This window comes from Rhinolophus ferrumequinum, chromosome 7 (genome assembly GCF_004115265.2).
Source record: "Rhinolophus ferrumequinum isolate MPI-CBG mRhiFer1 chromosome 7, mRhiFer1_v1.p, whole genome shotgun sequence".
Taxonomy (NCBI): domain Eukaryota; kingdom Metazoa; phylum Chordata; class Mammalia; order Chiroptera; family Rhinolophidae; genus Rhinolophus; species Rhinolophus ferrumequinum.
Window position 1 is genome coordinate 64,667,220 of NC_046290.1, and position 26,239 is coordinate 64,693,458.

Genomic DNA, 26,239 nt, shown 5'->3' on the forward strand with positions numbered 1-26,239 from the left:
TTATTGCTTGCGTGGGCAATGGCTAGTAGTAGAGTAGTTGCTGGCCTGGGGTTTGAGGGCGGGTGCGGGAGGGGCAGACAGGGCTGCGCTTACTGTATAGATCTGTGTTTACTCCTGGTAGTATTATTTCCCTGGGTGCCCGACTGGAGGGTACCTAAGGAGCCACGGAGGCCCGGATGTGTAACAGTCTCCTCCCCTTCCCTTATTGCCCGTGTGGGCAATGGCTACTAGGGTAGCTAATTAGTTTCAGGGGTTCTTTTGGGGGTATTGGGGTAAATACTTTTTAAATGCTTATCGACATTTATACTTCTGATTAGAGTATTTCATTGGGCACCCAGCCCTTCACCTGGACCGGTGGGTTCCTAGTGAGCCGTGGGGTTCTGGGTGTATAGCCATCTCCTCTTCTCCCTTTCCCTTTTTAAAACTGTCTCGATCATGTTCAAGTAGTTCGGGTTTTTTGAAGATTTAGGGATAGGGGGTGGGAAGGGACTAAGGGCAGGATACATACTTTTAAAAACTGTATGTGCAGTATTCGTTACTATGTTGTGTTATTCCATTTTGTACCCCGTCCTTGCTTGGACGTGTAGGTACCTAAGGAAACGTGGAGGTCCGGATGTATGAAAATCTCCTCTTTTCCCCTTTCCTTATTGCCTCTGTGGGCAATAGTTTTAGGGTAGTCTAGATTGATTGTTTTTTTTTTTAATACTCTACTACTGGGGATATGTACTTTTTAAAATGTATATAAATGTCTTTGCTCCTTTTTTCTGTTACTGCATTTTGTACCTAGACCTTTCCGTGGACACTTAGGTACATAATGAAAATCCAGGTTCATTCTATGAAAACTTCTCCTCTTCTCCCTTTCCCTATTGCCTGTCTGGGCAATGACTAGTAGCGTAGTTGTTTAGAGTTGGGGTTTTTTTTTGTTTTTTGTTTTTGTTTTTTGTTTGTTGCGGGGTGGTAGGGGATTTCTGGGTTTGCGTTTTTAAAAATGTATATAGGTATTTGCTGCTTTTTTTTTGTTCTTTCACTCCAAACCCAGTTTTCTGTTTCGACTTGTAGATATCAACTGTAATACAGAGGCGCAGATATAAAAGTGTGGTAAATCTTTTCTCCCTTCCCTTATAGCTAGTGTTTATGGGCAATAAATAATATAGTATTTTAGGGCTTGTTTTTTTGGTTTTGAGGTTTTTAATGGGGAATGGGCTCTTTCAGCAAGATATGTGGTTTTTTAATTGTATATAAATGTTTTTGCCTCTTTCTGATGTTCACTTTAGTTTGAATCTAGTTCTTTGTATGACTACTTAGGTACTTCATAAAAGTTGAGATTGATTCTATGAAATAGCTCCCTCACTCCCCTTCCCTCATTGCCTGGTGGGCAATGGTAGAAGAATAGATGTTTGGTTGCTTTTTTTGGAAGTGTGGGGTGGGGAAGGTCTGGATGTGTGTGTGTGTGTGTGTGTGTGTATGTGTGTGTGCATATATATATTTTTAATGTATATAAATATTTGCTACACTTGTGTATTATTTCAATTAGGACCCAGTCCTTTGCTGGGACTTACAGTACATAATGAAACTTGGAGGTCCAGACGTATGATAAATCTCCTCTGCTCCCTTTCCCTCACTGCCTGTATGGGCAATAGCTTCATAATTTGGGTTTGTTTTTTTAGGGGGAGGGATTATTTGGGTGAGTAACGGTTAGGGGAAAAGGATAGTGTATGAATTTTTAAAATATATATGTGTATATATATAAATGTTTTCAGGTTATTGAGTTTGTCCCTCGTCCTTTGCATGGATGGATAGGTACCAAATGAAAATCGAGGATCAGTGTGTGACGATTCTCCCCCTCCTCTGCCCCTTTCCGCCTGTGTAGGCAATCATGAATAGAATAGTTGAGTGTTGTTGACTGATTTGTTTGTTTTGGAGGGCTTTATATTTTGGGCGGTAAGAATATTTTTAATACATATAAATATGTTTTCATTGTTATTTCATTTGTATTCAGTCCTCCGCATGGCTATGTAGGGACCTAATGAAAGCTGAGTTTCATAAATTGACAGATCATTTCTTCCTTTCCCACATATTTCCTCATTTAGCAGTGGCAAGCATAGCTGTTGTTTTGTGGTCATTTTGTTTTATTCTCTAGGACATGGGCCTTTAAAGAGATAAACATATACGTGCACATATATAATTTGCTGCTTTTTCCATTGTTTTCCTTTACGACTAGTCCCTTGCAGGGTTCTGAATGTATCTAACAAAAATACAGTCTCACCAAATCCCTGCCATCTGACTTGAAGGTATCGCATTGTGTCGATGTTGCTAATGGCAACGGGCAGGTAGCCAATGAGATGGGAGAAGACACTTGGATATGGCCGAGTCGTGAAAGCTGATCAGATTCAGCATTTACTATGTTGATTCAGACTGAATTACATGGTGAGAAGGGACCTGTACTTTGGAAACTACAGAAAGGCAAGAGGACATTGCTGAGTTAAAGAGTGTTTAAAGTTTATTGCTGATTAGTCTTTACAGTCTTTCAGTGACTGGTAAGCCAATAAAAGACCCTTAAGAGTAACTTCTTTTGAGGCCTGGAATTCTGCTTCATCTATAGAAGTCTTTTGCAGGTCCATCAATAGCGTATTCTTGTGTATCTGGTAGAAATTATTTTGATTTTTGGAATGAACCTTTTGAGTTATTGCCGTGGTTCCAGTGAATGACAACATCAGTCCAAAAACTAATCCAAAAAGAATTTGAGGGACAAGCCCTTCCTCTCTTTCAACACCCACATGTGGTAGGGCAAGTTGGTCCTTTCCTACTCAGAGCTCTTCTGTGGCTGCATCACTCTCCTCATTTCTGTATTAGCTGGACCATTCCTGTCCTTTTTCCCTTTTTTTCTTCAGTGCCTGCACTGTTAGATGTTATTCTGAAGTGCACTCATAAATATAAGCCGGTGTTGCCTCATTAGCTGCATGTTTTTGCATGTATTTCATATACCCGGACCTGTGTGTTTGCTTGCTGCCTTCTCAAACCATATCACATTGTGTCTTCATCCACCACATGATAAATATTAGGGCTCCACATTTGTGTGTATCAAAGAAAATGCATGTGTAAAATCCACCCCTCCATCCCTCTCTTCCTTGCTTCCTAACTTTGAGCTTCTGAGCATTATTGGTTTATTATGCAACTTATGATAAATACAATGCTGAAGATTTGCCATATGATTATTAGTTTTCTAGAAACATTGAGCGATAGGATTCCTAGAAAAATTTGCAAGGAGATGTTATTTACCACATCAAACTCTCAGGTTCTAGTGTTGAAAAATTAGCCTATACTTTGCTGTTACTTATACCTGCTGCTGTAGAGAAAATAAAAGTTTTATTCATGACACATCTAACTTTGATCATAAATAAAAGAGAAGGGGGCACCTTTTTGGACTTAGTCATGGTAGTCAGTGATATTTCTGAGCAGTTTTTAATTTTAAATACTTCAAAGGAAGTAAAGGTCATGGCTCCGCTGAATGAAATGCTCCAGAAGTTGACTTGTATAACCATCAGAACACACTCGTGTGTGTGCACGTATATAAAAATGAGCATTACAGCATAATCGGGGCGTTTGCATTTCTCAACAAACTCACATTGAGACAAAACATAGTCTTACAGCCGTCTGACTTCAAGCCAAGAACTCTATGTTGCTGTGAAGAAGAGTCTCTTTCAAACACTTTGAAAAGTAATTACTTGGAAACTTGTAAAGGTATTACATTTTTGTATTTAAACAACTGTAGAGATCTCCAACTCCTGGAATCTGAGCTCGTGGGTGGAATTCTCAATTTGTATCATAATCTGTCTTTTGTGGAAGATTTTGAAAATAGTATGTATACATATAATATCATATATGCAAATTGTGTTGTGTCACTTGTAAAGGAAAAGGCTTATTTTTCTTTACACTTCTGTTAACTTGTTTTGCATATGACCAGCACTGACTGAAAGGCATGTGTAACTGCAAACACTGTTGCTTTGTGTGTGTGTGTGTGTGTGAAATGACAATAAAAGTATTTAAATATAAATATTGTGTGGACTATTTGGATAAAACAATTACTTTTATAACATGGTCTGCCTTCTCAGATCAGGAGCTCTCCCAGGACCATGACCATATTTCATTGTCTTTCATAACTTGTTTTCTCCCCCATCAGTATCCCAGCATTCTTAGTGCATATTAACTCAAAGTGTCTCTAACTCACACTATTGACATTTTGGGCTGTCCTGTGCATTTTGTGATAATTAGCATCCCTGGCCTTTAAAGCAAATAACAACTAGATGCCAATAGCAACTCGCCCACCCCCAGTGTGACAGCCGAAAATGTCTCCAGACATTGCCAAATGTCCCAATTTGGAGGGTGGAGGGTGGGGATTAAAACTTTGAGTGGATGCGTGGGGCAGAACAGTTAGATGAACTCCATCTGGGGGCATTATTTACTTTTTAGACTGAAGTAAGATTCTTGTAAACACTCAGGTCCCCTGAGTAACTAACTGATGCTGTAATCCAGTGTCTAAATCAGTATAAGACATGCAGCTTCTTACACCAGTGAAACCAAGGAACACTCTCTCTTTATCTGAAGGTGACAGGACATTGGATGTTATCAGGGAATACCCCTTGCCTGGATCGCATGTGATTGGAGGTGAGTGCACACGTGTTTTCAAGGGGCACTGACAGTTACAGTGCTACTCAGGGCTATGAAAGGAGCCGCTTTATTCTATCCCTATGAGTAGTCTTGAGGCATAATTGAGAATTTCTTAGGATAACAAATGTGGGAACCAGAACCACTATTCTTTTATAGTAATTGTTAGGGCTTAAAGTGGGCAGTTTAAGGCAAATGCAGTGTCTCTTAATCCCCTTACCCCAAAACCCTATTTCTGGGGACACACAATAACCTTGAAGCCATGCCTTTTTAAAACCTCTTATGATAGTCATTAATCATATAGGGGGAAATGCCCTTAGGAATTGCAAAAATTTTGATCAAAAGCTTCTGGTGAAATTTTTGATACTTTTTTTATTCACAGATATCTGCAGTAAACAATTGGACTAAAACCTACTATAACAAAGAACGCTTCGATTCCAATGGACTTTGTGGATGGAGGGTAATAAGCCATTTTCTGGTTTTCAAAATCATTTTCAGAACTCATGGCACCGAAGAATTTGACGTGGTTATATTTTCTTTTTGTTTTACATCTTCACTTCTTACCACACAGCCCTCCCCCGGCCCTCAGCCACACACACACACATACACACACACACATTGCACACAAGCACCTAGTGCTTAGGAAAATACGTGTGTGAGTTGAACAGGACGTATGTGCACATGACCAAGTGCACCAGGAGCTCAGGGAAACTAACGGCCTGTGGTTAGCAGCTGGCCCTGTGACTCAGAGGATGGGCCAGTGCCCTTTTGTTATTTGGACACACTCCTTGGAGTGCCACCACTTACTCCAGGCAGCTTATCAACTGTTTATTTCAAAGACACACGTTGTTCTCATAAAAGGAAACTGTATGTACCTTTTTCAATAGGCAACCTAAACTATGTTTTTCTAAGCTAATAAGAAAATGGGCTTATAATATCTGAGCACATCCTGGCTTTGGGTGAGAGAAAACAGCCATAAATTGAAGCAGTAGAAGAAGGAAGCCAGACCATACTTTTTAAATGTTTTCCACGGGTCATTCATTCCATAAATATTTGTAATCATCTACTATGCACCAGGCCCTGTGCTAGGTGGGTACATAAGGCTTGACTCTGTAACGTGAGCAGCTGGCTCCAGCTGGGAGAATGCCACCTGGGTTTTATAAACACTGCCTGCGTGGTGGGTGGTAGATCGTCCAGGGCATTTGGTTTATGAGGAACAGAAGTAAAGGGTGTCACAGTGGGAGGTTTTAAGCTATGAGACTGCTAATGCTGCAGCCACTTCCTAACACCAACCGCCGTGAGTGGGCCTGGGTTGGGGACACTCATTCCCCAGCCAGAATTCTCCCTCTGCTCATTTGGGTGTGCAGTGCAATGTGAGAAATGGAGGCCTCGCAACAGATGCTGCTTAAGTGCCCATATTTAACGACTCGTGTCACTAGTTGAGAACTGGAGGTGTTTTTGATCCGCGCTCAGTAACCATACAGGTATTCCTTCCTCAGGGTGTTCTAAGTGAATGGCAAGAGGCAGGAAGTTAATTGCCTGTTTCAGTTTCACTCCACGTTCCCCTTAAATTCTAATTAGCCAGAAATGAGCTTGGCTCCCCTCAACCTGAGGTGCAAATGCTTTCTTGTCTGAGTCTCTCGGTGTGGCTAAGCAAGAATAAGGAGAGTGTTTCAAGATAGACTTACAAAGGATGGGGTCTTGAGTTATGCCTAAACTCAGTAAAAGGTGGAGGGTCTCTAGCTGCCGGTACCTGAAAACCCATAGGTGAAGTCTCAGAGCATGATCGGTTAAATGGGTCATACGGGAAATGCACTGTCTGCGTGGCTTCTAGAGGACAACACCTGCCCCAATCATTTCAGTGACAGCCCTCCAGCCTTAGTGATCAGAGCAGAATTTCTGATCTTTGACCTTGCCAAGGTCCTGGCCTTAAATTATGAGCAGTCTGGGGAAGTCCTGGAAAACATGCGTGGGATGCTGCTGTGGTTGGGGTGTGGAGAAGAGCTCTGGTGGCTTCTTCCCTTGCCCAGTGCTCACCAGATGTGACCAAGAACAGCTGGGAAGACGTGGCTGTCTGTAAATGGCTTAGCGTCCACACAGCCTTCATGGGAGGGACCTCAGACTCACACTAGGGGAAAGTTGGATGAAATTAAAGGAATCCTGGGAATTGTGCACCTTGCGAGGGGACACTAAAGGAAAGTAGCTTCAGCTAAAGTAGCCAAAACCAGAAGAGTTTCCCTCTGTATTTTGAAAGAGATGGTTAACTAGCTCCTAAAGATATCCTACATTTTCCTGTAGAGTGGCTGGGCAGAGTGTGATTCGATTTAGGCAGCTCTGAAATCTCCAATGACCCGGAAGAGAGTTGAGCTGTACTGAGCAAGACTTGCTCCAGCAGGAGCTCTGGAAGGTGGTGTTATCCAAGGGCCAGAATCGTATCCAGGAGGAGATGGTACATGGGCTTGGCTGGAGGCCACTTCATCCCATGGGTGCAAAAGTATTGTCAGGTTCCTGCAGGCAATCTTCCCTAGGATCTGTGGAACAAGGGTCCTTGGGTAGGAAGAGTGCTGCTCCTCAAAGGTGTTCCTTGGTTACCTAAAAGATGGTTGTCCCGAATTAGCCCAAGAGCCTGCTCCACCCATATTGTTGGTTTGCCATGAAATATCATTTTAAGTGACATCACTCCAAGTGTACAGAAGAGAACTGCAGCTCAGGCTCCTCCAGGAAAATGTCCTCTTTCACTCCTTACCAGGCCAGTTCTGCAAATAGTTGGCAGAAGGTATATCAGACTAGACTAACCTAGTAAGAGGGATGGGTTTATTGAGGGTATTGGGCACTGGACTTCTGTGGGAGAAGGCAGTCTGGCAAACACTGCATGTTTGCTAAATGTGATGCTATTTAGAATGTCGTCATCTTAGAATGCTGAGCTTATTGATTCTCCACACACACTAATTATCCACTTGTGCAGACCTTCTTGGGAGAGCGAGAAGCGTCCCTGCCTGGAGCAGTGGAGCCTCTCCCTTGCTTCCTGCAGGCCAGCCAGTCCTGGGGCTGGGGCTGTAGTGGAGAGAAGCACGTGGATCAAGGCCTCCTTGATCCTGAGTAACCTGAGTAACATCTCAAGTGTATGGAGATGCTCCGTTCTTCCAATCCTTGTCTATCACTTTTATCCCCTTTCCTACTATTGATAAGAAATAATTTCTGGCCCTAGCAAAATAGCAGACATGAAAAACATCACAAGAAAAGAAAACTACAAACGAATATCTTATAAACATAGGTACAAAAATCTTCAGCTAAATACCAGCAAACTGCATCCAACAATGTATGTAAAGGATTATACATCACTGCCAATTGGGATTTATCCCAGGAATGCAAGGTTGGTTTAATATCAAAAAATCAGAAAAAGATGCTTTCATGATAAAACACACAACAAACTAGGAATAGAAGAAAACTTTCTCAATCTGCTAAAGGGCATCTATGAGAAACCCATAGCTAATGTCATTACATGTAATGGTGAAAGATTGGAAGATTTTCTCCTAAAACAAGGAAAAAGACAAAGATGTCTATGCTTGCTACTTCTATGCAAAATTGTACTGAAGGTTCTAGCAGGACAATATGGTAAAAATAAAATTAATAAAATAAAATAAAAGACATCTAGATTAAAAAAGGAATAAGTAAAACTATCTCTATTTGCAGATGACATGATCTTATGTAGAGAAAATCCTAAAGTATCAAAAAAACTGAGAGCTAATAAATGAGTTTAAAGGGTTGCAGAAGACAAAGATCAATATTCAAAAGTCGTGTTCCTAAACACTAACAATGAACAATCCAAAAATGAAATTAAGAAATAAATTCCATACACAATAGCATCAAAAATTGAAAATACGTAGGAATAAAGTCAAATAAAGAAGTTTAAAATTTGTACACTAAAAACTATAAAATATTGATGAATGAAATTATGATCTTAATAAATGGAAAGAAATCCTGTGTTTATGGACTGGAACACTTAATATTGTTAAAATGTCAATACCCTCCAAATTGATTTAGAGATTCAACACCATTTTTATCAGAATCCCAGCTGGCTTCTTTGTAGAAATTGATAAGGTGATCCTAAAATTTCATGGAGACTCAAAGAACCCAGAATAGCCAAAACAATCTTGAAAGAAAAACAAAACTGGAGGATTCACACTATAGAATTTTCAAAACCTACTATAAAGTTATAGTCATCCAGACAATGTGGTATAAGCATAAAGACAAACACATAGATCAAATGGAATAGAATTGAGAGTCCAGAAATAAGCCCATACATTTATGATCAATTGATTTTTCATAAGGGTGCCAAAACGATTCAAGGGGGAAAAATAGTCTCTTTAACAAATGCTTCTGTGACAACTGGATATCCACATGCAAAAGAATGAATTTGACCACTACCACACACCATACACAAACATTAATAATTAATCCAAATAGATCAAAGGCCTACATGTAGGAGCTAAAACTATCAAACTCTTAGAAGAAACATAAATGTAAATCTTCGTGGCCTTGGATTAGGTAATGGTTTTTTAAGGTATGACAACAAAAGCACAAGCAACAAAAGTAAAAATAGTTAAATATGAGTTCAACAGAATTTAAAACTTTTGCGCATCAAAAGACACAATCAAGAAAATGAAGGGACTCATCACAAACGGCACAAGATATTTTCAAATCATATATCTGGTAAGAGACTAGTATCCAGACTACATAAAGAACTCATACAACTCAACAATAAATAGAAAAATAATCCAATTTAAAAATGAGCAAAAAATCCCAATATACATAAACAAATAGTAAGCATATGAAAAGACACTCAACATCATGAGTCATTAGGAAATACAAATCAAAACTCAATGAGATACCACTTCACACTCTTTAGGATAATTATAGTAAAACAGTGGAAATTAATGAGTGCTGGTAAGGATGTGGAGGAATTGAAACCCTCATACAGTGGCTGGTGGGAATGTAAACTGTGGAGCAGTTAGGCTATTCCTCAAAGAGTTGTACATAGAGTTATTATAGGACTCACCATTTCCCTCTTAGGTACCCACTGTTCTCCTCATTCCTTTGTCCTCGTCTTGGCTGGACAGATCGTCCTGGGGACTTCCGAATGATGTGCTAGATCATTTCCATGAACTACACGTGCCCAATATTGCCTCAATACCCCTTTCTTAGAGAGCCTGATACATAGGATTTGAATGAGTTATGTGCCTGCCTTCACTGTATCTCAGTCAATGTTAATTGGACCAGGGATGAACACCTGGTTCAGGGGCGTTACATCACAATTTGGACAGATCTAATCAAGTTCTCCAAACTTCAAGACATTGGGTCTTGGAGGAACTCAATCCATTAATTCAAGGGGGCTTCAGGACTGGATTTATGAAGCTGATTTTTAAGGTGCCCTCTGAGGCAATGGGAGGGTGACCAACTCATCCCAGTCTGCCCAAGACTTTCCTGGTTTTAGCATTGAAAGTCCTGTGTCATGGAACCCTCTCAGTCCCAGATAAACTGTTCACCCTAGAAGAGCACCATTGTGGAACAGGTATACACATCCATGCCGAAATAGACAAGGAAAACAGACCTATGTAAGCAGAGATGTAAGAGTATGGGGCCAAACCTAGAGTCAATGAGAGCAGCTGCCTTGATTCCTAATGATTTTCTGGTTCCTTTGACACATGTCTTGGATGGAGAAAACTTGTGGTGGTGTTCCAAGAATTCTCCAATGGATCCTGGATGTACCCACTAGACCAGTTGTGGGGACAGAGCCAGGAGTGCAGTTTCCAGGCTCTCGCCCTCACATGGAAAGGTGCTCACTCGGGTAGTAAATGGCCACCAACTGTGATTGGATGGCCATCGGCTGTGGCTAGTTGGCTGTCAGCTGTAACCAGTGAGCCACTGGCCACTAATATAACTGCCGTGGCTACGCTAGCAGCAAATGGGGTCTAGCAAGAAAATGGTGGCTGAGCTAGCTCGCTGGCAGCTAGGTTGGAGACACAGGAAGCAGGAGCCACATGATCTGCAACCTGCTGTCCGCTTCTCTGCCAACCAACCTCACTTGCTAACTGCAACCCGCCATTGCTAACTTAGCCACAGCAGTTATATTAGTGGCTAATGGCTAACTGGTTATAGCTGATGCCCATCCAATCACAGCTGACCACCATCTACTACCCGAGCCAGCACCTTTCCACGTGAGGCCGAGAGCCTGGAAACTGCTCTCTGGGACTCTGTCCCCACAGAGATTATCCTGGATTTTCTAGTTGGGCCCAATGGAATCACTAGGGTCCTTAAAAGTGGAAGAGGGGGACAGAAGAGGAGGTCAGAGTGATGTGAGTTGAGCAGGATTCCATTTATTTTTGCTGGCTTTAAAGATGGAGGAAGGGGTGAGTGGCACCAGCCAATGAATGCAGCTGGAAAAAGCAGGGAAGTGCATTTTCCCAGAGCCTATGGAAAGGAATGCAGACTTGTGAAGGCTTTGATTAGCCTGGTGAGACCCATGTCAGACTTCTGGACCACACGCTATAAGATAATTATTTTGTGTGTTTAAGCCACTAAACTTTGTGGTAATTTGTTACAGCAGCAGATGCAAAATAATCTGTGAATGCTATTAGAAAAACTGAATCTAACCACTTGCTAAGAAACTGGTAACTACAGATCCCATAATTCTTACCTCTGAGGAAGGAGCTCTAAGCTTCAGACAAGTTCTTAGAAATGCCAAGTAGAGTTACTTGGCAACAAGAAAAAGAAACAGTTTCAGAAGCAGCCAGCTAGAGGCTGGAATCCCCAACACCGTCTTCCAGAGAGTCTCTTGGTACGAACTTATTCTTTCTCTGTCTTAACTATTTTACTTTTGTCTTAACTATTTTCTTAAAAAAAAAAAAATCCAGGGAATAACTCAAAAACATGTAGAAATCTTCACTCATGATAATTTTCTCAATTACAGGAATTCATTGGGTGATAAAAATTGAAGAAACAATGGGCCTCGGAGAGTCCCTGAGTAAAAGTAATCTAAATCGGCAATTACTAATTTCTCTGGAGTTACAGACCCATTCGAAACATGTTTCAGAAAAATTTACATGCACAACTACACACAATTTTGCATTTGTTTTTATTGGGTTTACAGCCTCTCTAATGTTTATAAACCCAAGTTAGAAGCAGCTGATCTAAATGGATATTTTCATGATGTCATATTTGATTTTACTGAAGGATAAATTTCTTAGAAAACATTCATGTGAGGGAGGACAAATTAGCACTCTAGAAATACTATTATCTTCATTCTAGTTAACTGAGAGACTAGATTTTCTTCAGAGGGCCTATGCTTTTTGTTTTTGTCATCAATAAGATCTAACTCCAATACATCGTTGGGAAAGGATGTGGGCTCTTAAATCCTGTACCTGTGAACTCTGTGGGAGTGATTCTGTCAGTTGAATGGCTCTGAAGTATCACTGTTAACGGAAGCATCTTAGACAAGTTCACTGTGAAAAAGGTGGCCTAGAAGTCCAGGGGGGTGGGCTGGGGGGGACACTCCAAGATCACAGATAGGTACAAGTGAGTGAAAGTGGGTGAAAAGTTTGGGGTTTTCTCCGCTTTTTCAAAAACACCCATGCTTTTTATTTGTTGGTTTCGGTTTTTAATTCTCTTCATGGAGATTTATTAACAGAAAACTAAAAGTTAAAACAAAACTGGTGGCCATAGGGCAGGTGGTGGGGAGCAGCGGTTGAAGCTCTCTGTCTCCTTAGCTGTAAAGAGCCCGTCTTGCCTGCTGCTGTGAAAGACACTGAGCAGAGCTCCCTGGACACAAGCACGACATCCAGGGCAGCTGCTATGATTGTAACTATCCTTCCAAAGTGCCTGTGTCGTGACAGGATCCTTACGATCCTACAACTTTTCACTTTCAGTGTGATCTTAGAGGTACATGAAGAGACTTCTCTCCTTCCTCTTCTCCATTTTACAAGTGAGGGAACAAAGACCCAATTAGGTTAAAGGAGTTGCCCAAGGCCTTGCCAAAAGAACTAGGATCTCATTCTTCTGATTTCACAAAACAAAACCTAGTGCTGTTTTAAACATATTCTTTTCAGCACTGTGGTTCTCGTGGTTGATTGCTTTATTAACCTACAGCAGTTTTCCATCTGTATCAAAAGAACGAATGGGCTTTGCTAGGAATTTGGTGTGCTCGTGAAGGGGAATGTGTAGTGAGAAGCCAAATGACGGCCAGCAGATCTTTTAAATAGCTCTGATAATTTCTGTGCTCAGTATTCACTTTTTTTCACTCTGTATATTCTAGGTCAACCACAGAGACACACAAGCTAAACGGGGACAATGTAGAAGAAAGGAATATAAAACACATGGCTATAAAAATATCAAAAACCTGTAGGATGGTGTTCTAGGCACTTGGAAGCAGTCCTACTTGGGAGAACCATGAAATACAAGAATATCACTTCACAGCCAGTAAAAGAGATAAAGGAGTTGCCCAACGCTTTCCCTCTGTGGATGTTCACTCAATATAGAAACCGTATTTTGATTTTTCCCTCAGTGCAAGGAATTATGGGTTGTTTCCAGGGACAGGAAATAGAGAAGATAGAGAATGAAACCAGAATGTAGTTTGAGACTACTCACTCTTGGGGTGTCAGGGGTGGAGGATAATTCTGCAGAGCCACATTTGAGGAGGAGGCTTGGAAACCCAGGCATTGTTCCAAGAGACAACACAGTGAGAAGCACAATTCTAGGGACTTCCAGTCAGAAGTGGGACAGAGTGCCTGGAATCCAGGTGGAAGTCAGGTTATGGTCTGTCCAAGTCAAAAATAACCACAAAACTAAGATATTACACCTTTTGCTCTCATATTTATGGTCTGTCCCCTAAACTAACCAATGGTTGCTGCTCTATGAAAGTCTTTTAATAAACTAAATTTTTTTTCCAGGAAACAATAATTGACTCTGAATACAAAGTATGTCACTGAAAAATGATCAAATTTTGATGAACTGTCCCTAAAGAGAGTAATATATAAATTGGCTATTATGTTTCAAACAAAAGACTCAAAGTATCAAAGAAAAAACAAAACAAAAACAAAAACCCACAAATCTATCCTTTGGCATAATTGACGAAACTTAAACAAGAGGCTGTGTATCCCCTGAATGTTGATGTAAAGTTCCTTCTTACTTTTCAGTTCTGAGTATGTTCTGATTTCCATTATGATTTCTTCTGTGGGATCCATGACTTATCTAAAGCATGTTTATTTGTTTTTTAATTTCTAAAAGCATGGGATGTTTTTAGTTATTTTGTTAATGATTTCTCATTTAATTGCATGGTGGTCAGAGAATGTAGTCTATGTGATATCTGTTCTCTGCATGTGTGGGTTTTCTCTATAGCTGAGTATATATTCATTTTTTTGTGAATGTTCCATATGTACTTGAAAAGAAAGGTCAACTTGAATGTTCACTCATTAAGAAGATTTAGAATAAGAAGAATTACTGAATTCTTCTTCAAGTCACTTGGGCTGTCTTCTAGCCTGAGGCCACTCTAAAATTAATTTTCAATGATAATATGGATTTCTTCTATAAACCCGAATGAGGGCCACTTTTTGACTACAGCTTCTCAGGGATTTTTTTTTCCTAATCCATCCAGTGCAAAAGTTATGGAAGTTTCTTTGCCGTTGAAGGGGAACAGGATATGCCACGCTAAAATATGCCAATTTAGCATATTGATTATTTTGAGCTGAAGAGAATTGAGAAACAAGAGGAACTCTCTGTTCTCCCCCTTCCTGCCCCAAAGCAGGCCATAACCACCCTCCTTTCCTGTACCAGGGTGAGGGGAGCGGCCCTCTTCACTGGAGACACAGAGTCGGCACTTGAGTCTGATAAAGAAAGCTTACTAAAGTACACTTGATTTCCATTAGCTCTCCCTATATATTTCCGAGTCACGTTCCCAGTTTGTTGGCCCTAGAAACCCCCAACCCCCTTTCCTTTGTCTAGTCACTTCTCCATAATTGTTTGTCCTTTGTTAAAATGATATATAAGCCCCCAAGTCTAACTGTGTCTTGGGGTTTTCATTTCTTTTCTGTAAAGGACCCTGTGCACATAAAAAAATATGAACATCAATAAAACATGTATCCTTTTTCTCCTGTGAATCTGTCTATTGTCAGTTTAGTTCCCAGGTCTCATTCACTGAACCTAGTGATTCAGTTCTTCAGTTCTGTCCTGTGAAGGGTCTTGTCAGCACTTCTCACTTCAAACAAACACACACCTCTGAGAGTCCCATTTTTTAAAAATGTACTATCTCCTGATTTCTAGATGTTGACTCTGTTTTTTCTTTTTGAAAGCACTGTGCAGACTACACCAAACATTCTTTACCCTGGGATCATTGTATTGAAACTTGTTAACCTACATGTTTTTCACTTAGAAACTTAAAATGATTTAGTAAATTGGGGCAAAGTTTTTTTTTTGTTTTTCTGACATAAGCGTGTCTGAATATCTCTGTTTTCAAAGACATTCAGCCATTTCTCTATAGAGACCCAGGATTAAAATATCAGCTACGTAGGCTGGTTCACCCGATGCTGTGCCAGCAGAAAGAGTCTGTCTCCCTATTATCAAAACAAAGTAGTTCTGGTGATTATCTAGACATAATTTGTATACAAAATTATATTCTTGCCTTAGGCGCACAGACACATCTACTTCTGTGCAGTGACTATCAAATACTGATCATTTCTCTGCGAAACCTAAAAGTCCACAGGATTTTCACCTCATAATATGTTGGAGTGTAAAACTCCCCAAGAGCTACAGAAATTTACAGACAAAAAAAGTCCGCTCTGTCTCAGTTCCTCCCAGCGCTGCTTGTGTGGCTGAAATCAGCAGCCCGCTCAAGCTGAGGTGGGGTGGCTTTCCGGTGTCAGCCCCCCAAGTGATCCAGGTAACCTGAGCGCCCAGCCCTCTGGCTGGGCCATGCAGCCATAAGGAAACCATTCCTTTCTCTTGGAGGTTATACACATCAATGCGCAGGGAGGGCCACATATTCAAAGGCCAGCTTTGCCTTCTGCCTGGGGTGACACAGCCTGCACAGCCTAGTAGGAGCCCTCTGAAATGCCAGGGCAGCCTGCAGGCTAGTGGGGCAGGCATTCAGCTGTGAAACAGCTGGAACCCATTAAAGTGGGCAATGTTTGCCCAAGGGACAAAAGTGCCTTTACATTGGCAAGGCCAAGGACTTGGCTCACACTTGACCTATATTCGTAAATGCTTAAGGGAACGTCAGGCAAAGGAGGTAAGCCTGTCCTCCAGGGCCCTGTTTCATGCCTGAGCCACCTGCCTGTGGAAGCAATTAGGTGCCACGCTGATGGGCTCCCTATCAACCGAAAGACAATTCACTGTGTCCAGGAAGTGGTGTCCACAGAGCACTGAATCATTCTATGAAAATGTCCTTGAAGGAAAATGGCCTGAACACAGGGAGTTAATCTAAATAACAACAGTGGTGTGGTTTTCCTCTTATTATTACTATTTTTAACATTAATACCATCCTACATACTATCTAATCAGTGTTTAGAAAAAAATATACACAGGACATAGTTCTGAGGGCATTTTATTCTGATACATTTTCCATCCCTTCATTTAAAAATGCACACATAATGGTGATAAAATCATTTTTAAGCCATAGTATATCTAAAAATAAAAAGTATTTTAAATCTAACTCAATAACAAATATGATTTATGAGTATGATTAAATTCTCACAAGATATCTACGGTAAAAAGTCTGAAGAGAAAACAACCTATTTTCTTCTACAGAGTAAGGCGTAGGCACAGAGCCAGAAATTGGGAGCCGGGGTTCTCGTCCAGTCCTGCCAGGTGCTCGATGAAAACAAGGGCCAGTGATCAATTAAGTTGCGGAACTGCAGTGCTGTATATTCCATTCTTAGAGATTGGTGGTACAAGCTAGCCATACTTAGAACTCTCAGATTAAGGAAGCTGAAACTACATTTCCCATGTTCCCTTGCCACTATGTTTTCTAGTGGGAAATAGGCTTCATCAATTTGTTGCATTAGTGCAAGACTGAGTCCAGAACTGAGCTAAGTCAGGGGAGAGGCAGTGGGGCGCTTGATACCCATTTCAGCTAGTCCAGATGTAGCAGATACAGAAAGACTTTGGGAGCAAGAGTTCTGGCAATGACTGGTAGTCCCTGGATTTACAGTAGGGCAGGTTGTTTATGCGATGTGCAATGGCAGAGGCAGCTTCTTGATTCCTAGATCTCAACTAAGGCAATATGGTCCTGGAGTTGCCATAACAGCGTTATAAGCGCCCTGATTGTAACTGGGGCAACAAGTCCCTTAGCAGGCCAGTTATGCAGTGTTATTCTAAAAGTCATTCCTGAGAGCCCAGCCTAGAGTCTATTTTTTTAGCTATTCCAGTGATTCACTGAATTAAGTCCCTTTCTACTGAAAGGAACTGGGATGGTTGTTCTTACCTGCAGCTGAACAGTAATTAGTACACTGTGGCTCTCCCTCTGGAAATATTGCTCGAAAGTATGACCCTATGATGTGGGAGATATTCACATGCCCTTCCCCCTTGACCTACCCAGCTCTTGTCCGTAGGTGGTATTTGTTCCCTTGTCTTTTTTTGTAGTAAATATCTCTCACAGTCCATGAGCTCTCCCCTCTGGCCAAGCTGCCATGTCTCTGTGAAGAGCTCAGTCCCCTTCCAGGGCAGGCTAGGGTAGTGCCCAGAATCAAAACGGCACCTTCTTGCTGCCTTCAAGGCTCCCCACACTGCCTGGCTAAAGGGACTGCTGGAAATCCGTGAGAGATTAACATACAATAAGCAGCAGATGTTCAGAACTTTGCAATGTTTTCTAACTTCAAGTGAAATTGCATTGACACTTCATGTGTCACAGTCTACCTTTAACAGATTTCTTTTGCCTTATGGATACGACGGTCCCCAAATCATAGGTAACGGTTTCTTTCACTGCTGAAGAGCCTCCTCTTGCAACCTAAAGTTCTCTTCTTGTGCTAAAGAAGGCAAAGATGTAAAAGTTTTGACTTTTATAAAATTACATTTAGCAAGAGATTTGAAGTAAACTCTCATTAATTATAATTACAGAACACTTTATTAAAATGACTCGTGATCTATTTAGAAACATAGCAAATTAACATCCACCAGAAACATCAGTAAGTCATGGCCCCAACTCTCAGAGGTACAGTTTGTGTGAGGCACCTCAGGGCTGCTCAGGGCTGCCCATCCAGGTGTTCACTGAGGGCTGCCATGTGTGAGTCTTGGGCTGAATTCTGAGTCTACGGTGTGAGTTTAATTCTTGCTCTGTGGGTTCCTCACAATCTAGTGTCTTTCAAATAGAAAGAGCCTGAGAACTTTTAGCTCTAATTCTTCATAAGGATTTTTCTGCAAATTCTCAGTAGGTCCAGTTGTGGAAAAGAAAGATTACTTTCTCCTTCTCTTGTCTTTTTTTTCTCAGTGGGAGGGGGTGAAGCTGGCACATATGTGAGCTATTCCACAATGTTACTTGACCCTAAATATGCCACAACTTGAAATCTGTGCTACCCTCAAGTTTACGTGAGGTTTTCCCCACATTGCATCCTTTGTCTTCAAAGGGTGGCTCTCATATAAAGGTGACTGACACCCGAGGATGCAGTGAGATTGACATCAAGTTTTTCAGCAACGTGTTTATCAACGTGGACCATTGCAAGAAACAACTGAGAGTAGCACTGGAGGCTCTGAGAGAAAACTTGAAGCAAACTTCATACGGGACCAGGTCTAGGTGAATATGTTTCTGTGAATTCTTCTATTCTGCAGGTAGAAAAGACTGCTGAAGGAAATTCTTAGCTCAGAACAAAAGAGCATTATTGAGTAGTAATTACTTGTGTATGCTAACGTTAAATTCTTGGGAGAAACTCGAAGAAGTTGCCCCAGAAGCATTTTTAAAAAAACTTCTAGCTAAACTTTCAATGAAATTTCATGAATTCGAGATCCTAAGATTTAAGGACTAATTATGTCTCTGCCAATGCACCTTTATTTAATTTCCATCCCCTTAGCTGAAATCGGACTCTGAGGAATGCAAACAGGAAGGGGTGGGAAAGGTGCCTCCAAGTGCAATAATCTTGAGACACATTTGTCTGATAAACATTCCCTTCAGTGGTGTCCTGCGGTCTCTTGCTGATGTGACTTTGCTGACATTACACACCATGTCTCTTTGCCCCCAAATGTTGAACTAATCAGGCCTGCTTGTGTGTGTGTGTGTGTGTGTGTGTTCTCAAAAAAGAAAGAACGAAAAGAAAAAGACTTTAGATGTTGTCATTTATTTTCCGATTTCGTTTTTACATCTTTTACTGGTTTTTTTTTTCAGTCGAGTGAATTGTGGATGAAGAAAAATGCAAACAACTATGGAAAGTGAATAAAACATTTTTTAAGAAAACAGACCAAGCTGTGTGCTACTTTAATTCTAAAATAAGATCAATGTTTTAAAACAATGTTTCAGAACTGTTTATTAATTTAAATAATAGATTCATTACCGAGCCCTTGCTTTAAATGAGTAAAGAGAACCAGCTTGAACGTGTCTTTTAATGAAAAACACTACCTTCAGGAATACCACACACCTACTAAATTGTGGTAGTTAGTAAAAGACGTCAGGTGAATGGCATGATGGTGACTATAATGAAGCACGTTGGGGTTGGAAAGGCAAAAGGGGAAATGATGGAGTTTCACATACAATTACACTTTGGACACGGAAAGACCACCTTTAAGAAAAAAGAAAAAAAAAAGAAGAAATGAGAGAATGTGTTTTTCATTTTTACCCATTGCTTCTTCCAAGTTTTCCCCATTAAATTTGTCAACTGTAGGGTACATTATACCATTGTTATTATTATTTATCAAAACAGGACAGTTAATGTACTTGAAAGACACATTAAAAATAAGAGTTAGGGTATAGCCTTTCCATCGTGACCTTATTTGGAATCAGAATCTTAGTTCACTGTTAGTCAGATCGATGGTCTATACTCCCTGCTCACCCAACTTCAAAGAACGCTGTAGATGCACTCTCACGATCTCTTTCCCCTTCCTCTATATTGCTGGCACACTTCTCCTGGAAAAACTGTGCTTGGAGTTCTTATTTTGTTAGATTTCCAGAACAAATTTTGAAGTAGAATCCATGAAAAATAACAGTACTGAAAACCTGGGTTCATTTGTTCTAATTGTTCCTGACGGAAAGACCAGTAAGCTCATTTTCTAACCGATGCTCTTTCTAGTCTTTCAACTCATTAAATAATTTAATTGAAAAGCCTTCAAAGTTGAACTGAATTCCCAGGTAACCACCATCCTTTCCTTTTCGCCTATTAAAATGCCTGTTCCTTTTCTCTTCCTCAGAGTGATTTTTCAAGGGGCTAATGGTTTTAATTCAGCCCAGAATAGATTTTATCCCATATTTTGTTTTGCTGAATGGTTCCTGTTGCAAAAAAAGGGAGCGTATTTGCAGAAAAATGAGACTTCGAGGCAGACTCAGGGCGGAGGACTGTAAAGTCAGGAAAAGGAGGCAGATTGTCCAAGGTTGTTTCATTGAGCTGATATCTGTACGCAGCAGTTGCTTTTTCTGGCTTTCTTCTCCACTACTCAGAGCAACCAAGCCCATACCATGATTCATTTGAAGGTAAAATTGAATTAAAAATGGAAAAGAAGCAGATATGTGAGTCTGACAGTTGGTTTTGACTCCCACCCACTGAGAGAGTAAGGACGTTTATTGTTTCAGTTGATACCTGGGTTTTGGTGATATATTGTTTGTTGCTGTTATTTTTTAAAGCTATTCAGTTACTTTATTTTGAAAGATGGGTGTGAGAAAAGCCTTTCTTTTCATTTGGAACTAGTCCACGTCTTAACCTACCAGTAACAGCAACTGTTCTGTGTCAGTCATTTTCTGAGCCCTGCTTGGAAATGAAATCTCAAGAGACTGGCCCAATAAGCCCAAAGTACTGGAAATCATGTCTGTGCCAGGGGCGCTGCGCTCCTCTCTTTACATACCAGTGTGTTTGTTATTGAAAACACAATGGGAAAACGTTCTGAGCTTTGAAGGAGACAGTGCTATAAATATGTGTCATGACTAAAACGGTTACGGTTATAATTGGGATGTCTGCCCACTATCTCTTGTTTCTTATTTAGTAAACCATTGATTTAGAGGTCTGGAAAACAAGAATCTCTCTGTTACTTTATATGATCAGTTCAGATATCCTTAAGGCTCTCTTTCTGATAAATAGCCCTTTTCAAGCAACATTGAAGGATATAGAGTTGTCCTGATAAGACATAGACAAGAGATACGTCTATGGACAGGGCTGACAGGAAATAGGAAGTGACAAATAGCATCACCGGAGGACTCAAGCACTGCTAAGACCCCTGCCATATTTCCACTTATGATAATAGCAAAAAACTTTCAGGAAACTCATTGAATGGTAAGGCTCATGTAAGTTAGCCTAGGACATTACTGACATTCTCATTAAGCTTGACCCATTGTAGAAGTGACCTGAACTCCCCAATTGATTCAATACCTCATTCAAGCCCTCTGGGATCCACATGAGTACGTTTCCCCTACCTGGGGCCATGTTTCCCAAACATACAGGTACCATGTTGAGCCGAACAAGATCTGCCTCTAAATTGTGACAGGAATGGTAGCCTACTGATGTAATTCCTTCTAACTCTCCCTGACTGAGAAAGAAGGATATCCTCCATGCTTCACTTCTTAACCACACTTCACTTGTCTCATTCAGAATTCAGCAAATGTTTGGAGGGGAAAGCAGGTCAAATTTCAGGTTCAATTCTCTACCTCTCCTTTTCACCAGGATCATGGCCTCCCGTCTCTAACACTGCTTCAACTTTAGGAGCTTGACAAAGTTCTGCTGGTTTCTAGAACCCCACAAGCTTCTCTTGGCCCAAAGTCCATATTTTCATCCTCTTGTCTATTCCTGAAATCATATATCCCGAGGAAAAATGCAGCAGAATAACAGTCTGCCTCTTCATGATCTTCTGCCCCCACCTCTCACTAAATCTTGACCTCTCTAGCTTCAGCCACCCCCAATGCCTCTAAAACACATGTACACAGGATTTTTTTCATCCAATTTTCTAGGTGTTCTCAGTGAGCATTAATCTCCTGTATACTACTGCATTACACCAGAAGTAGAAGTCTTACTTCTTCTACAATATCTTACTTAATCATATTTATAATTAACAGTACCTTGTGCTACATTCCATATTCAGGTAACTAATTTAAAAATTATTTATGAATCGCCTACTCTGTGTCAGATACTAGGGAGAGAGCAGTGAACAGAGCAAACATAGTAGGTCCTGCCCTTGTGCACCTGACACCCCATTGTGAGGGAAATAAGGAAATAGTATAATACCAAGTGGTAATTACATACTATGAAGAAGCATAAACAGCGTCAGGGAACAGGGAATAGTGGGGGAGCTCTAATTTTAAAGGGTGGCCAGGAAAGGCCAAATGTGCAGCAGAGAATAAAATGAACCCAGGAATCAAGCCATGTGAATTACCTGAGATAAGTGTATTCCAGGCAAGGCAACCACAACTGCAAAAGTCCTGAGAAGGGAACACTCCTGGAATGTTCAAGAAATAGCCAAGAGGACAGCAGAGATAGAGTAAGGGGAGGGATGGTTGACAATCATCTAGTATTTTCTTTTTTTCTGTTTCTGTTAGCTCTCATACTACTGTGTCATGTTCCTGTTTTCAGGATCCTAATGGATGAAGAGACAACACCATTATCTTTAAGATTCAATTTTTTATGTATTGAAAATCTTCAACGTTGTTCTTTTTAGATCATGGCCTACTGTGAAGTCCTGGGGCCTATACCCTTCACAGGTGATATGTATTTGTTTCACAGGAAGCCTTTAAAATGGCTGCTTATTTAGTATGTATTTATAGAGGACTGGTTACATCCAGACACCGTTCTGAGCTATGCATATAGAACTAGGCTGCTTGCAATATAGCTAAAATACTTAATGCTTTTAGGAGTCACTTTTTTTTTCCTGCGGTACATAAATACCACGCATCCTTATGCCACCTGTTTTTAATTTAAGATATGTGATCAAGTATTAACTATTTGTCCATTATAATGGAGTGGAGAAACAGCACAAAAGAAGTATGGACATGGCTTGTAAGGAGCTTCTTGCAGCAGGAATCCGAACCTGCGCCTGAGTTGAGTTTGCTCCAGGATTCAGCCACAATCTGGCTGACTCAGGATGGTAAATGAGTCTCCTCTAACAGAAAAGAGGTTAGAAACAGAGCTTTGGTCCAAAGTCAACAGGTCAGTGTTGAAGACAGAGATGTTTAATACTCAGCACCAGCGGACTCACACCTCTGTCATTGGGAGAAAGACTTCAGAAAAATTGAGTAAAAACCAGAAGGGCTATTTCCTGGATGTTCCAGAACTCAAATTGGCACAGATTTGCAGCTGGAGTGGTAAAGAGCAGCTCTGGGGTTGCTGTATGAGCAGGGAAGGGGTCCAGAGGGCCTGAGCGGCCAAGTAGATCATCCTCACTCTAAACTGAGAAGAACCGGGAGTAAGTCTGTCTCTTTGATGGTCTTAGTTGCCTGGCATTGGCAGGAGACTTGTGCCTCAGGCAGGCATCACCAGCACTGGTGGCATTACCATTTTTGGTGCGTCCATCAATGCTTTTGGTATCAACAGCCACAGAAGACATCAAACGCAGAGCAGGAGAAGAGGGTAAGAGCCGATACCATGTGGTACAGAAGAGAAAGAGCCTGCAAAAATATATCAGATAATCCCTGGGGGTATCTCAAGTAGGAGAGGAATTTGAGGGAGCTGGAATTTCTAAAAGAAGTGGGAAGTGTGAGGGACAGTCATAGAATGACATTGTTATGGTCACTGTGATCTTATTTTTATCCCCAAAATGTTGTGGCGTCTGGAGTGAAGTATGAAATATAAAATCTAATCACAAAAAAGGGGCATAAAGTATCTCCATTTTTTGGCAAGAAAATGAAAGCCCTGTTATGGACTGAATTTTTCTGTCCCCCTCCCCCAATTTTTATGTCAAAGCTCTTACACCCAATGTGATGGTCTAGGAGGTGAGGTCTTTGGGAGGTAATTAGGTTTAGATGAGGTCATGGGAGTAGGGCCCCCATGAGGGATTAGTGCTCTTACAAGAAGAGGAAGAGACACCAGAGCATTCTTCCTCTCTTGGCCGTATAAGGACACAGCCAGAAGGCGGCCATCTACACGCTAGGAAGAGGGCTGTCATCTGGAATAGAATCTACCCACACCCTGACTCCAGACATCCCAGCCTCCAGAACTGTGAGAAAGTAAATTTCTGCTTTTTAAGCCACCCAGTCTATGGTATTATGTTACAGTAGCTCATGGAGAGGGCAGATGAATAAGTGATTTACACAGATGTAAATGTATTCTCTGGAGAACTTGGGGGTTGAACCTAGGCTTCTGCTTGACTTAAAACACTGAAAATCCCATAGCAACTTGTGAGCCAATACATGGTCAGCAGTCCTGCTCCAGCTTAGCTGGAGGTGTTAAATATTTTCATTGATCTATTCATTTATTTCATTCAACTGTTGTTTCAATGTCTACCATGTGCCGTTAAATACTTACAATGGGTTATGTAGGAGATCAAGATTTTGGCTCTTTGGGGCCTCACATTTGGTAGAGGAGAGATTCATGAGCCAGTCACCCTGAAATATTTGTTATCTCCTAAAGCTCCATACGCTCTCCTATTTCTGTCTCTTTGCACAGTGTTTCCACTAATACGCTTCTCTTAACCTACCCCATCCTACATTCTGCCTTGAAAGTTCCTGCTTACCCTTCAAGACTCTCTCAGTTTCAGCTGAACTTCCTTCCTGATCCTTCCTAGACCTGCCTCTTTTGCTTCCGCATTGAATCCTCCCTCTGTCACTGTTGTAGCATAATCCTCTTGTATTGTCATTGTGCACAGGTTGGCTTCCCACTGTATTTTGAGCTCCTTGAGGATAAGCTCTGTCTTTGAGCCCAGTGCTGTATTATTCAATAAATACTTATTGAATGAAAGGAATGAATGACCATAACATTGTTTTCACCCTTTCTCAGCCAGACTCCAGAGGAACGGGTTGACTTTCTTGAGCTGGTTTTTTCACTACTCAGCACTGTTGGATGACGTGCTGGTCATATTAAAATTCTCTCCTGTCGTGCTATAATTTGTCAGTACATATTCTGTTTCCCCAAAAATGAGACCTAGCCAGACAATCAGCTCTAATGCATCTTTTGCAGCAAAAATTAATATAAGGCCCCGTATTATATTATATTATAAGACCCGGTCTTATATTACAGTAAAATAAGACCAGGTCTCATATTAATTTTTGCTCCAAAAGATGCATTAGAGCTGATTGTCTGGCTAGGTCTTATTTTCGGGGAAACATGGTATATATTGCATGCCTACCATGTTCTAGAAACTGTGTTAGGACTGGAGGTACATGTATGAATAAAGCATAGTGGAGTTTATAATCTAAAGGGGAAAATATACACATAAATAGGTCATTTTAATAAAACATCATCTATTAAGACCGAGGTATGGGGAACTCTGAGATAAGACAGGATGTTAGGAAAGACAGTGTGCACTCTTAGCCCTACCTGGGGTTTTAGTAAGTCTCCTTGGCTGATCATCTTGATGAGCCGCTAAGATTGTTTTTAAATGCCATTATTTATCCAGTACCTAATATGTGCCATGCATAATTCTCACTGCCCTAAAATTAATCTGATTAAATGAATCCCATTTGATCTGCACAACAAACCTGAAAGGAAGGTATTATCCCCAGTTTGAATATTAAAAAACTGAGCCTTGGAAAATGTAAGCAAGTTGCCCGTGCTTATGTAGCCAGTAAGTGCAAGACCTGGGATTCGAGTCCAAGTTCATCTGACTGTGTAGTTCCTGGGTAGACTGATATGACATCGAAGTTATATAGTGGAGAGAACACACTGGGCTTGAAGCCAAATCCCAGATTTATTTTATATTATCTGTGTGACCTTGGATGAGTCATGGAACTCTCAAACCTCAGTTTTTTTCATCTATAAAACAGGGATAAGGAAGTTACCTCACAGAACAGTTGTGAGAATTAAAACATGAGATTTAATTTGAAATCCTGTAGCTAAGTGCTTAGGTCAATGAATATTTATTAAGACAAGATATTTCACTTTCCTTAGGTCTGATCCCAGGCCCACGAAGCTCTTGAGTTTTTGCAAAATGCTTTCTTTCTCTTGTGTGCAGACTTCAAATGCACCGTTGTTAGCCAGTAGCAGCTCTGGGGTAATTGTCTTGAGGATTTGAGGATATATCAGTAGCTTTTGAGCTAAAATGTCTCCCAGAGGAACAGAAGCCTATTTTGACCCTGGCTTCTAAGTCCCCTAAGTTCTTGAGCACAGCTGTGTGAAATGAATTGAAAAAGACTGAAATTATTACGTAACCCTGCTTCTCTCCACTGATGATGGGAATGGGTTTGACAGGAGACCAGCAACTTACACAAGTCCTGGGATTCCAAGGAGTTTTAATGGGCAACTCAATGTTGCTA

At 40.8% G+C, this 26,239-nt stretch overlaps 1 long non-coding RNA gene across 1 annotated transcript; it reads left to right on the top strand.

The window, feature by feature from the left end:
* The first annotated feature begins 11,336 nt into the window (after window positions 1-11,336).
* LOC117025329 (uncharacterized) lies at window positions 11,337-21,906 on the top strand. The gene is made up of 3 exons (XR_004423582.1): window positions 11,337-11,503; window positions 18,276-18,442; window positions 19,028-21,906. It is a non-coding gene; the product is annotated as an uncharacterized LOC117025329 (long non-coding RNA).
* The last annotated feature ends 4,333 nt before the right edge of the window (window positions 21,907-26,239 follow it).